The following is a 12,527-nucleotide window of genomic DNA, read 5'->3' on the forward strand; positions in this document are numbered from 1 at the left end:
ACTGCTTAGAGGATGCCTTTCAGAACACTTAAAATTGCATCAAAGAAGTGCTATCCCCAATTTAATGTAATCCCAACCAAAATCCCTGCAGAATTTTTGTAGAAATTGACAAGCTGACCCCAGAATTGATATGGAAATGCAAACCACCTGTTATAATCAAAGCAGTCTTGACAAAAAAGAGCAAAGTCAAAGGACTTAAATTGTCTGATTTTAAGATTTACTATAAAGCTACATTAATCAAGAATAATACTGACATAAGGATCAACATATAAATCAAAGGAACGCAATGGAGAGCCTAGAAATCAAACCACACTTAGTCATTTGATTTTTGATGAAGATGCCAAAATAAGGCATATGGGAAAGAAAAGTCTTTTTAACAAATGTTGCTGGAAAAATTAGATATCCATATAAAACAAAATAAAACAAATAAACAAAAACCTCCATGCCTACCTTACACCACATACAAAAATTAATTCAAGGTGGAGTGTATCTAAAGATAAGATCTTTTGGAGAAAAATACAGAAGACTATCTTCAGGAATTGGGGGTATGGGAAGGTTTCTTAGGTCATAGAAAGCAATAACCACAAAAAGTTGATTAATTTGACTACAACAAAATTAAAAACTTCTGTTCATCAAAAAGCTCACTTAGGAAAATGAAAGGTAAGCCACAGACTGGGGAAAAATATTTGCAAAACATATCTGACAGAGGACTCCATACTGCATATGCAGGGTATATAAGGAAATCAGGCTGAGTGTGGTGGTTCACACCTATAATCCCAATAGTTTGGGAGGCCAATATGTGAGGATTGCTTGAGGCCAGGAGTTTGAGATCAGCCTGGGCAACACAGTGAGACCCTGTTTCTACAAAAAATTTAAAAATTTGCTGAGTGTGGTGGTGCATCTGTAGTCCCAGCTACTTGGCAGGCTGAAGCTGGAGGAGGATGGCTGGAGCCCAGGAGTTTGAGGTTACCAGGAGCTATGTTTGCCACTACACTCCAGCCTGGGCAACAGAAGAAAAAAGAAATCACACAACTCAATAATAAAAACACCAACAACTCAATATTTGAACGAACATTTTGCAAAATAAGACATACCAAGTGGCCAATAAGCACATTAAAAAGTACTTAATATCATTAGTCATCAGGGAAATGCAAATTAAAGCCACAATGAGATACCACTTTAACATCCGTGAATATGGCTAAAATTAAAAAGATCGATAACACTAAGTGTTAGCAAGATTGTAAAGGAACTCATACATTGTTGACGGGAAAATAAAACTGTGCAATCACTTTGGAAAAATTTTTGGAAGTTTCTTATAAAACTAAGCATATGCCTTATAACTGAGTATTACCTATAACTCATGATTCCACTCTTAGGTATTCATGCAAAAGAAATGAAAACTATCTTCACAAAAATTCTTGTTTATGAGTGATCATGGAAGCTTTATTCATAATAGCTCAAAAGTGGGAATAAACTAGACATCTGTCAAAAGAAGAATGAATAAACAAACTAGTATACTCACACATGAAATACTACTCAACAGTAAAAAGAAATTAATAGCTAATATATGCAGCAACACAAATCTCAGAAACATTATATTTATGTGAAAGAAGCCATAAACAAAAGAATATATACTGCATGATTCCATTCATATGAAATTCTAGAGTAAGTAAAGCTAATTTCTGGTAGAAAAAAATTATAGTGGTTGGAGTTGAAGATCAACTATTAAAGGGCATAGATACTGTTCTGATCTGGATAGAAAGTTGGGTTACAAAGCTGTGTGCATTCAGTAAAAATTAGTGAAAATTTTCTTTATACACAAATTTATGCATTTCATTATATGAAAACTATAAACCAAAAGAAAAAATTTAACAAATACTAAATTCTAGTTAATAATATGCACACTGTCTGCAATTTGCTTTGAAAGGCACCCCAAATCAGGCAGATTAAAATATAGAAAGAGGGAAGGATAGACAGATATGTGATAAAGTAAGCATAATAAAATGCTAATGGCTGAATCTGAAGGGTGTTCATATAAAATTATTTCATGAGTATGTTTGAAGTTTTTCAAAATAAAATGTATGGGAAAAGTGTTACTCACTGCCTTTATTTACTTGCAATTACTCAAAGAACTCTCACAAGGCAGTTTCCACATTGCATTCTTTAGCCTTTTGATTGATTATATTCTATTTATTCATTTGTTTAACAAATAATTTTGGGGGCATCAACTGTAGAGTGGGTATTGGAATGGGCACTGGAGATCCAGTAGTGAATAAGATCATTACTTTGCCAGAAGGATCTTACATTCTAGTAGGTACCAATATATAATGAGCAAATAGACTGATTACCAATGGTTATTTGTGTCATAAAAGAATCAGTCACAGGGCTGAGACTGAAGGTGTAGAAGGGACCACCTATTCTAGGTAGCGCAGTCACAAAGGGCCCGACCTGTAAGCTGAGGCTGTTGGTAGAGCTCAGAGAAGAGCAACCCAAGGTGAAGACACAAGATGTGTACAATTCTGGGCATACCTCAACAATGGAAAGACTAGTGAGGCTGGCCCGGGAGTGGGGAACCGAACTGGCAGATACAGGATCAGGTGAGCCTTGTAGGTCAGGGCAAGATGTATTCTAAGTACAATGGAAAGCACTGGAGACATTTAAACCAAAGCGTGACATGATCAGATTTATATTTTAAAATCAGTGTCGCTGATGTGAGGAGAATGCCCTGAAAGGAATGTGAAGCTGGGTGCAGTGGCTCATGCCTATAATGCCAGAACTTTGGGAGGCTGAGGCGGCTGGATCACCTGAGGTCAGGAGTTCGAGACCAGCCTGGCCAGTGTGGTGAAATCCCGTCTTTTCTAAAAATACAAAAAATTAGCCAGGTGTGGTGGTGCACACCTGTAATCCCAGCTACTTGGGAGGCTGAGGCAGGAGAATTGCTTGAACCTGGGAGGCGGAGGTTACAGTGAGCTGAGGTTCATGCCATTGCACTCTAGCCTGGGCAACAAGAGCAAAACTCAGTCTACGAAAAAAAAAGAAGGAATGCGAGGGTTCATTGAGAGTTAGAGAGACCAGTGCCAGATGACAAATGACAGTAGCCCTGGCCAAGGTGGCGAGAGTGGGCATGGCAGGAAGTGGATTGATTAACATTGTGTTCTATTTGGGGCTGAATATGACTTTTTGGGTTCTAGTTGTCCAGCGATATACAGGTAGGTAAGTAGGTAGACAGATATAAATATATAAACATAGATTATATGCAGATACAGATCTACATGCAGTTTCTGACCAAATGTCATATAGTGCCCTGAAGTCAGGAGGGAAAGGAGTTTTTTAAAAGTTTTTCAGTCTCAGGAAGGCAGACAGGGCAGTGCAGGTGAAGCATCTTTTCACCTATCTTCCAAGCCAGCAGTGCAGGTGGTTTTTGCCATCTTACTATGTTAGTGGACTGCATATTAAGATCTTTCAAAAACTAGTTTTAAAAAACAGAGTCCTGCTTGTTCAAATGGGCTAAATTAAGTGGAGATTTAAAAATCAGAACATCATATTGTACATGGTAAATACAGACAGTTTTATCTGTCAATTAAAAAAATTAAAAAATCATCAGTATTATTATCAGTGAAGCTGTGTTGAAGATTGTTGCTGTTGGAGAAAACAGAAGTCTGTTTTGGTTTGTTTTTTAACTAATCCTCCAGATTGCTTGTCAGTCTGTATTAATCAAAATCACCAGATACTACTCAGCACTGTTCCACTTTGCTCACATAGAAGCAGTCATAGCATTTCATCTTAAAAAAATTATAAAATAAAAACATCTTGGCAATCTGGCTCACACATCTGTCACTGCACTGTTTGCCAGGGCTAATTTGGCTCATTTGGTTAAGTTAGTTGGCCAGGGAGCATCCCTATATTGCTCACACTTTACCTTCTACCCTGGGAAGCTTTCTATTCTGAGGACGACCTTCTCTGACGGAGAAGCTTGCATAGCTGTTCTTCTCTTCGAGACCTCTAAATATTATTTCAAAAGCTGGTTCAGTTATGGTTAGAACTAAAAGCTAACTAATGTTTATATACAAAGAACAGTTCTGTTTACCCTTCTACTGTGAGGCGTATTCACATTTGGCTGAAGTGAAAAAGCTCTGTCTTGATTGGATATATCAGAAAAGGAAGACATTAAACCAGCTAGATATGCAAACTTGTTTTCATTAGGTAATTGCCATCGGAGGTCTTAATGAAGGTAGAATAACCTTTCCTCAAACAAGCAAATCATAATTCTTAATACGACAAGCAAATAAAAATCTAATTCATGGCTGTACATACTGGGCCTTTATGGCTCACTATTCTTTTCTGTGGGCCCAATATATTTTTATGAAAAGAACTACCTCATAGCTCAAGGACTGTGGCCTCCCTCTGTGGAAAGAAGCTGGCTATTGAATCCTGCTTTCCACCTAGGAGGACACTATTACCTCTCCCCGGGAAGGATCTGTGCTGCTGAGTTGTTGCTCTGATGAAATATAACGGATGTACTACAAAACATCAGAAGTTTACCTGGTCTCCTTTGCAACTAGAGTACTCATGCAGGGTGGTTTAGCTGGGGACCGAGGGGAAGTGGTTCACACAGGGTTGGACTAAAGTCTTCGGTTTCCTTCTTCCTTGTGGTCCAGGTGAGGTAGCAAAGGCCATTCCTCCTCCATTGTGCTGTGTTTAAGAAAACTGCAGAGTTAAGAAAGAACAAGGATCATCAATCAGGACTTCTGGGACTTTCGTTTTTAACCCGAGTTGAAAACACAGGGGCTTGGAGACCTTTCTGGTAACCCTTTAAACTGAAGTCAAAGGGTTCAAAAAGAAAAGGAAAGTCTATGAAATATATACTAAAGGCAGAAACCACAGTGAAAGCGGGAAGTAATATGTGATTTGGGATAGATGCCTTTGACATATTCATTGATCTCAGTGACTTGCAGAGTGCTGATAGCACTCTGGCCTCAGGGTGAGGCGCCTTGCCAGCTTCCAGATCAAAGGAGTGCCTAGGTGCTGAATCCCTGGCATACTCCCAAGCAAAAGTGCCTGGAGCCACATTTGCTAATTACAGGTTGTGTTCTGCTGTTTCCAAACAGGGTGAAAGTGACAGAAGTTTAACTGTGAATAATTACACACTTGAATAAGTATGTGATTAGCACTATTTGTTGTGGTTGGGACTGGAGTGATGGGACAAGAATGGAGTGATTGCATTATTTACAGCTTAATTGTAGACAAGTAATTACTTATGTAAGCTGATGGTGTGGGGTCACAGAGGACCTGCAGAAGAATGTAGATGATCTGAAATTCAACTTCTCAAGCCAGTCACTGCGCCTCCCCCATCCCTTTTGAGCTGGATAAAGAGAATCAACTATGCATTTCTTGAATGAAATGCTTAGGAATGTTAAATGTCTTGTTCAGTCTGAGCAAAGGATCAGCAGAGATATTTTAAAAATCTCAGCTTCCAAAGTAATAAATCACAAATGCCACCTAGTGGCTTTTAGCATCCAGTGGCTGCATTATCTGTAGAATGTAGCTATAGCCCAGTTAAGAGAGGACTTTTCTAGTGGGGGAGTGGGTTGCTCAGTTAGGAAAATTGAGATGAATGGACCAGGACTCAAAGTCCTTCAGCCTGCCTCTTCCTTCACTCAGCTCTGCTGGTACATCAGAGCTGAAAATTCCCCCCACCTTACACCATTGTAACTTCCAGTGGTGCAATAGAAATTTGACTGCAAATCACTGTGCAGTTTTTATTTTCCCCTAAGCCACTAACATAATAAATGAGGAAGTCAACAGCTTTCATGATTTGGGAGTAGAGTCATGGTTGCATTTTGCTGGCTGCTGCTTCTCATTCACAAGGTGGTTGAAAGCCACTTTTCCAATACCGCATGCCTGGTTTCAAGTGTTCAGGTCTAGATTTAAATCTGGAGGGATTCTGTTGTCATAGACCCTCCCAGGGAGTGTGCTATTTGAGAAATGTATTGAGAGAGGTGGGGTTGAGAGAATGAACAGCCCCCCTCCCCAGCTTGTTTTTATAATTTTGCTAAAAATAAATAGACAAATCAATTTTCCTCTAACAGCTCAATACTGGACAAGTAAAATTATTTGACTAAGATGCAGAAAATATTGCTGTAAACCCAACAGTACAAGCTGAGAGATAAGCAGGCCTGCTGTGTTGCTCTGTGTAGATGCTGCCTTTCCCAACCAATTGAAACCACTGTTTCTCTGGTTGTAACACCAGACAAAAAAAAAAAAAAAAAGGAATGGTGATGCTCCAGTTGTTTCAGGCCACAGATTCAAGAATATTATTTGTAGGAGGTGGCTACTTTCCATTTGAAAGAGCTATGATTTCATCCGTCATGCCATTTATCATTTCCTATTTTGGGTCAATTTCCCTCTGCATTTGAAGCCCTCAGCAGAGTATCCATGCCACTTCTTTGTGGGACATTCTCCTGCAGATGACCACTCCTACCCTACCCAGGGCAATGTCTTCACTCCCAGGATTGTCCTCACTCTCCTGGATACTATCACCTCTCAAAACATATCTAATTAGATTAAACACTTTCTTTTCACAAGGATACCAATTATTGGTATGATATCAATATCATACCAAGGAAGGAGTCTCTTTCCTTCTCTAATTTGGGGACATCACCCTTGGATAGTGTATTAATCACACTTTTATTTTCTGTATTTCTGAGGCTTTGACTCCTGGGACTTTGTGGATCCTGGAGAGATTGACCCACCTAGGGCAAGTCAATTTCTAGACATAGCAAAAAACTCACTTCTTAGCCGCCCTTGATATGCAAACTAACCAATCTAGGACCTAGCAGCCCGCCGCCTACTCTATCAGGCTTTTATATTCTTGCCACTATTCCCCTCCTTTAATCATCCCAGAGCCAACAAGAACACTGGAGAAGTCCCTGTGCTCCAGAGCCCATGCAAATTATCCAGGCTACACAATCCTAAACCAGCTTACCCTGCTAGGCCCATTCCTTCCTAGGGAAACCACCGTCGAGGCTTGTGCCCATACTTGGCCCTCATTTCCTTTGCCTCCTGACTGACCCTGGTGCTTCCCAGTGTGACCCTGGGTAGCATAATGTGCCCCACCCCCCACAGGAACTTGGAGTAATAATCTTTTCCATGGCAGTAGTCCTCTGATCTGTTGGCCTCACTGTCCCTGAATAATAATACAATCTATTTTTTAAAGCCAATAGCCTTTGTCTAAACCTAGCCATGCTTCTCCAGAATGCTTATTCCAGGATATCACTTCCTCTTTCTTCCTTAGAGCTCTCATCCCAAATGCCCACTAAACAAAAATATACACATGTTACAGTAGGAAAGCCTCATTTCATCAGAAAATCAATTGTGTTGGGTTGACACTTGTTAGCTTCTTCCTGGCTGTTCTCGCTCTGTCACAAACCCCACCTCTGACCACCTAGGGGGATATTCCACTCTCAGGGATGGACAACTGCTCCATCCCACCTCACTCTGTCCATGGAAGGGCATATCTCTTTTCTTAGAGATGGTTGGCTGCTTCCTTCCATTCCCGCAATTCTTAAATCTCCTGCTAATTCAGAAATAACCCTTTTGGAACTATTTATTACCTCTTTCACTTCACCTTTCAGGTTACTTTGTGATCATGTTTGTTTTGAAATATCTAAAATGGGCTGTGTATTTTGATAAAAAGAGATTGGCTTTCAGCCAAAGAATAAAGGGCTGAAATGGAAATGCCAGTGAAATGGGAAGCTCACTGGAAGGTCAGCTTGGAGTCTGGCCTTAGCACTACCAAGGACAAAATGAGTTACTGTGGCCAAGTCACAACTAATCAAAACCTTATGTTTTCAAATGTAAACTGAGAAAACAAGTCAGAGGACATATCAAGAGTCATTAATAGAAGGGACACTCTGCACTCTTCGGGAGCAGCCCCTCCTAGGATACCCACTTTAGGATAATTCTGAAAGGGTAAAAAAGATGCATCTTTCTGCCATGAGTAAAAAGTCTCTTTCCAACATGCTCTTTGCCTTCTATGTAGTGACGTCTTCTGGCTTTCAAGTTTTAAAACCTGTATGCCCTTGATCCTACTCCTTCCTCCACTATTGCACCTCCTTGGAAATCTGAGAGACATTCATGTCCCAGGAGTGATCAGCATGAAGAGAGCTGAAACCCAGCCCCAGTGCACAGCTGGCTCCCAAGGATCTATCTTGGGTAAGTAGTCTCCAATCATCCCAGTACCTTAGGGAGCTCATTTTGGATTTTGTATCCTCTGTAGGACAGGTGACAGTGTCATTCACATAAGGGCTGGTTTAGGTCATACTTTCCGTATAAGCAAGTGAACAGCACTCTGATCTCTTCTTCCCTCCAAAATCTTCTCCATCTAGCATTTTTCTATGATACAAACACTGGCTCAATTTTACGCATTTATGACAGTGGTAAGGAAATTTGATTCTTACCAAAATGCTTTCCCACAGAGCTGTGCTTTCTAAAACAACAGAAAAGGTATGCTTTGACTGAGCACAAACATGTTGCAGGTTGCCAGACACCAGCTTAACCCTAGCTATTGTTCAAAAATTCAATGAATAAAGCAGAGTGTTTTTACCTTCTCCTCTTTTCTTTTCTAGCTATACCAATAGGGGAGAAATAAGCCTCCTGTCCTAAAAGAACTAAGCCTACTGTATTTTTACAATTAATATGTGTTAGTTATTTTATGGAAAGGGGGCAATGAGAGGCTTTACGTTGTCTTTGACTTTCATTTCACAGCCACCCGTGTAAAAGGTTCTATCCTTCACCACTTGAGCAGCCAGCCACTAAACATGCCAATCAGAAGAGAATGTTAAATTGTTGGCAACTGCAATGGCATAAGCTGTGTTTAATCATTTACTTTGAATCTGTTTAAGATGATAATACCCTAGCCTATAAGAGAATCAATATGTTGCATTAAAACAGGATTTGATGTCGCATAATACAATATTTAAAAGCACAATGGAAGAGGGTCTCAGAAGAACAATTCAGCCCTGAGTAGAAACAGATAATGACTGCTGTGATTTCCACTCCGTTTTTAAAGGAGAATTGATTTTTTTTAAAAGATGTATTTTTGAGAATGTTCTGTTCTATCAAAACTTATAAACTATATGAAGCCATTGAGCCCAAATACCTTTAGATTAGTCTTTAAAGAAGCACATAATATGCCTAGGAGGCAGGGCAGTGTAATCAAAATTCCCGTTTTAATGAAGTAGCAGCTCAAAATGTCATGAGGTACCATGCCAAAGCAACAAGTGAATGTCCCAGGGTACTTGTTGAAGGGAATTATCACTCTTCCTTACTCATTTTCTGCCTCCAATAAAAACAGCAGGGTCTCTGGCTTGGAACCAGGCTGAAAAGAGTAGCAGCAGTTCTTGAGAGGATGACAAGAAAGAGGAGTAGAGTGGAGGCTGGGCCACCTCTCCTCCCTACAGCTTTTAGGTGATGAGTCAAAATGGCTCGGTACCAAGCAAACTGGAGATATAACTGAGCTCACTGAGGGAGCTTCCAAGGGATGCATCCTCCAAGACCTCCTTATGTACTTAGGTGATAGTGCCAAGTGTTTGGGTTTAGTAAAAAAAGGACTTTAGTGGGATTCGGGCTTGGCCACTAATTTGCTGACTTTAAGGTTTCAGCTCTTCTAAAATTGTATGCAAAGCCATTTCCTATTCCACAAGGACTGCCTGGGAGTTAGTGAATCAATGACTCAGATGTGCTTTGAGCTCCTTGGCAAGATTCTAGTATCCCAAAGTGTTGCTCTATGTGAAAGATTTCCTGACTCCAGTTGGTTCAACAGCAGTTACATCTAATGCCAATCTCATTGAGCTGGGACAGGTAGAAGACTGGGATTTCCTTTGTTCAACCACCCCATGACCTAAGGCGGTCTGGCACAAAATGGTTTTGTAGATGGATGAGCATCTGTTCTTATTTACAAGGATGCCACTGAGTATTGCCACGTTCATTTCCTACCTCCTGGGAGTTTTGTGAGGTTTATCATGATTATTCCAGCAGTGCACCGGTGAAGACAAGAGATTTGGAAGTATAAAACATATTTAGTGTTTGCTGGTGACACATGCTTTCAATTTGCCACTTACTTTAAATCTGTGATTTTCTTCATCACTGAATTCATGTTGAATGTGTTTAGAAGGTGAAAGTTGGTGAGGCAAATCATTTTGAAATTGTTCTGGTGATTTTGTTTTTTCTTTAAAGCTCACATTGTTCAACTCATAGGTGGACACAAAACTTGCATATCCTATTAACAGAGGCACACCTATGTTGTGGCTCTTCTCAGGATGTTGTCATGTTGCTGACCTCACCCCTCTCTCCTCCTTTCATCTTCCTTTCCCAGGGTAATTTCCTCTGTCTGTATCCATGGCTTCCGCTGAGCTTCAGATCGGAATGTATACCATTATGTTCCACAGCTGCCAATCAAAGGGTAAACTTTATTTTCATCCTAAAATTTATATTTTTCCATATAACTCTGAAGTTTTGGAGTTACGCTTGAGCCTTCTCTCTTTCTCATTCCCAATGTCCACTTAATTATCACATTCTGATATTCTATCTACTTACCATCATATACATCAATTTCCTCCCTTCTATCTATACTTGCACTATTGTCTGGGATATTGTGCAAGCCTCCTGACACTGCTACAGACTCAGTCTCACTTCCTTCCAATCCCTTTATTTGCCATCAGAATGATCTTTATAATACAAAAATCTCATTGTACTTAAAATCCTTTAATAGTTCACATTGTTTTAAAAACAGAGCCATGATCTTTCATGTTTCTGTCCTTGGGTAAATTGTTATCTATTTCTAGAATGATTTTCCAGCCACTTTCACTTAAAAAAATAAGTTTAGCTATTATGTGTCCTTCAAATGTCAATTCAGGTATTCCCTAAAAAATCAGAAAGTTTTCTCGGAAGCCCCTGATCTAGATTAAATGCCTCTTCCTCTGAGCTTTCCAAATACCCTGTGCATACCTAAATCACAGCAAACACCATACACTGTTGTTTCACAGTTTTTGGCTTACCTGTGTCCTTTCCCTCCATCACTCTAAGGATGCCCAAAGTCCTGGTATTTTTCTTTTGTAATCTATTTCTGAAGCCCAATAACAGCTACAATCAATTAAACCAATAAGAAACTTAGATATTGAGTGGGCAACCTTTCTTTCACCTTGGTGGAAAGTATGTTTGGCCTGTGCAAAGAATGACAAGGCCCACTTGATGTTATAAAGGCAGGGCTATAGGTTTCTCATTTCATGTTCTAGAGGACTGAGTGAATATATCATCAGAAAGATTCCTTTGAATCTAGACAAAACAGATCTAGTAATCTAAGTCAAGAAGTGGATTAGCATTGTTCCTAAAAACACAAAAAGGAAGAATGGTTGGAAGTCCAAATAAAATGTAGCTGAGAGAGGAATGCTTACTCAGTATTCCATTAGCTTTCCTACATTCCCAGCACCTTTACATTAGATCTGACCATGTAACCAGCACTGGCTAATAAAATATGACCTATGTCATTTTCAGGATAAGGCAGTGAAAAGTCCATGTGTGAGTCTTTCTTAGACTCAATGCCAGGGCCATTGAGGAGACAGTGCTGTACATGGTGCATCTATAAGAAAGGAAAATTCTATCTATTTGAGTGACAGTATAAAATAGCCTTATATAGAATGGTGTGAGTAAAACTAAAATGTTCTTCATTAAACTTCTGAGATTTCAGAGGTTGTTTGTTATAGCAGCATAATCTAGATTTCCCTAAGACAGAGAGGATTTAGAAAAAGAATAAAATGTAAATGTCCTTTTAAAATTGCACAACAGTAATTTGATGCAGATAAGTTGATGTTGTCTTTCTCCAAGGATATTTAGATCTAAATTCTTCTAAGAAATAGTGTTGAGAGATAATTATCCATAAATCTCTCACATGTCTGCATGACTTGTGAGCAGAGGTACACACTGCCTTTTTCTGAACTATATTTTCAAGGATGTTTGTGTAGTGAACATCACTGGAAAATAGAAGTAGTATCCCTTTTTGGAGCAAACAGCAAGTTTGCTTTCAACCTTGGAAGAGACCTTTAGTTTCTGTCTCCAGCTGCATGTTGGAGATGACAAGAGTTGAAGTTGAAGTCGGAGTGGAAGATGACAAGAGAGTGTAAAGAGCTCAGTACTCCCTGTCAGAAACCACCTCTCCCTGCAGCCAGTTGGAATGCCAAGTGTCCCACTAGAATTCCAGGAAAGGGGGACTTTTTAGATAAAGTAGAGGGAATTCTAAAGACAGGGCATTGAAGTCAGCTACAAATGTGCTTCCCTTCTAGCCTGGACCATTTCCTTACAAAGAAAAGAAATTTGCACTTCAACTAGACTCACATTTCATTAAGGCCATACAACATGAAAAAAAAAAATGAGCAATTAATCTATAGTTGCAATTAATTAGGAAAATTAATCCAGATAATTGAGATCACAATGTAGATTTAAAAAATTTGAAATACCTGATATGAATGTCT

The sequence above is a fragment of the Nomascus leucogenys genome, chromosome 22a (genome assembly GCF_006542625.1).
Source record: "Nomascus leucogenys isolate Asia chromosome 22a, Asia_NLE_v1, whole genome shotgun sequence".
NCBI lineage: Eukaryota > Metazoa > Chordata > Mammalia > Primates > Hylobatidae > Nomascus > Nomascus leucogenys.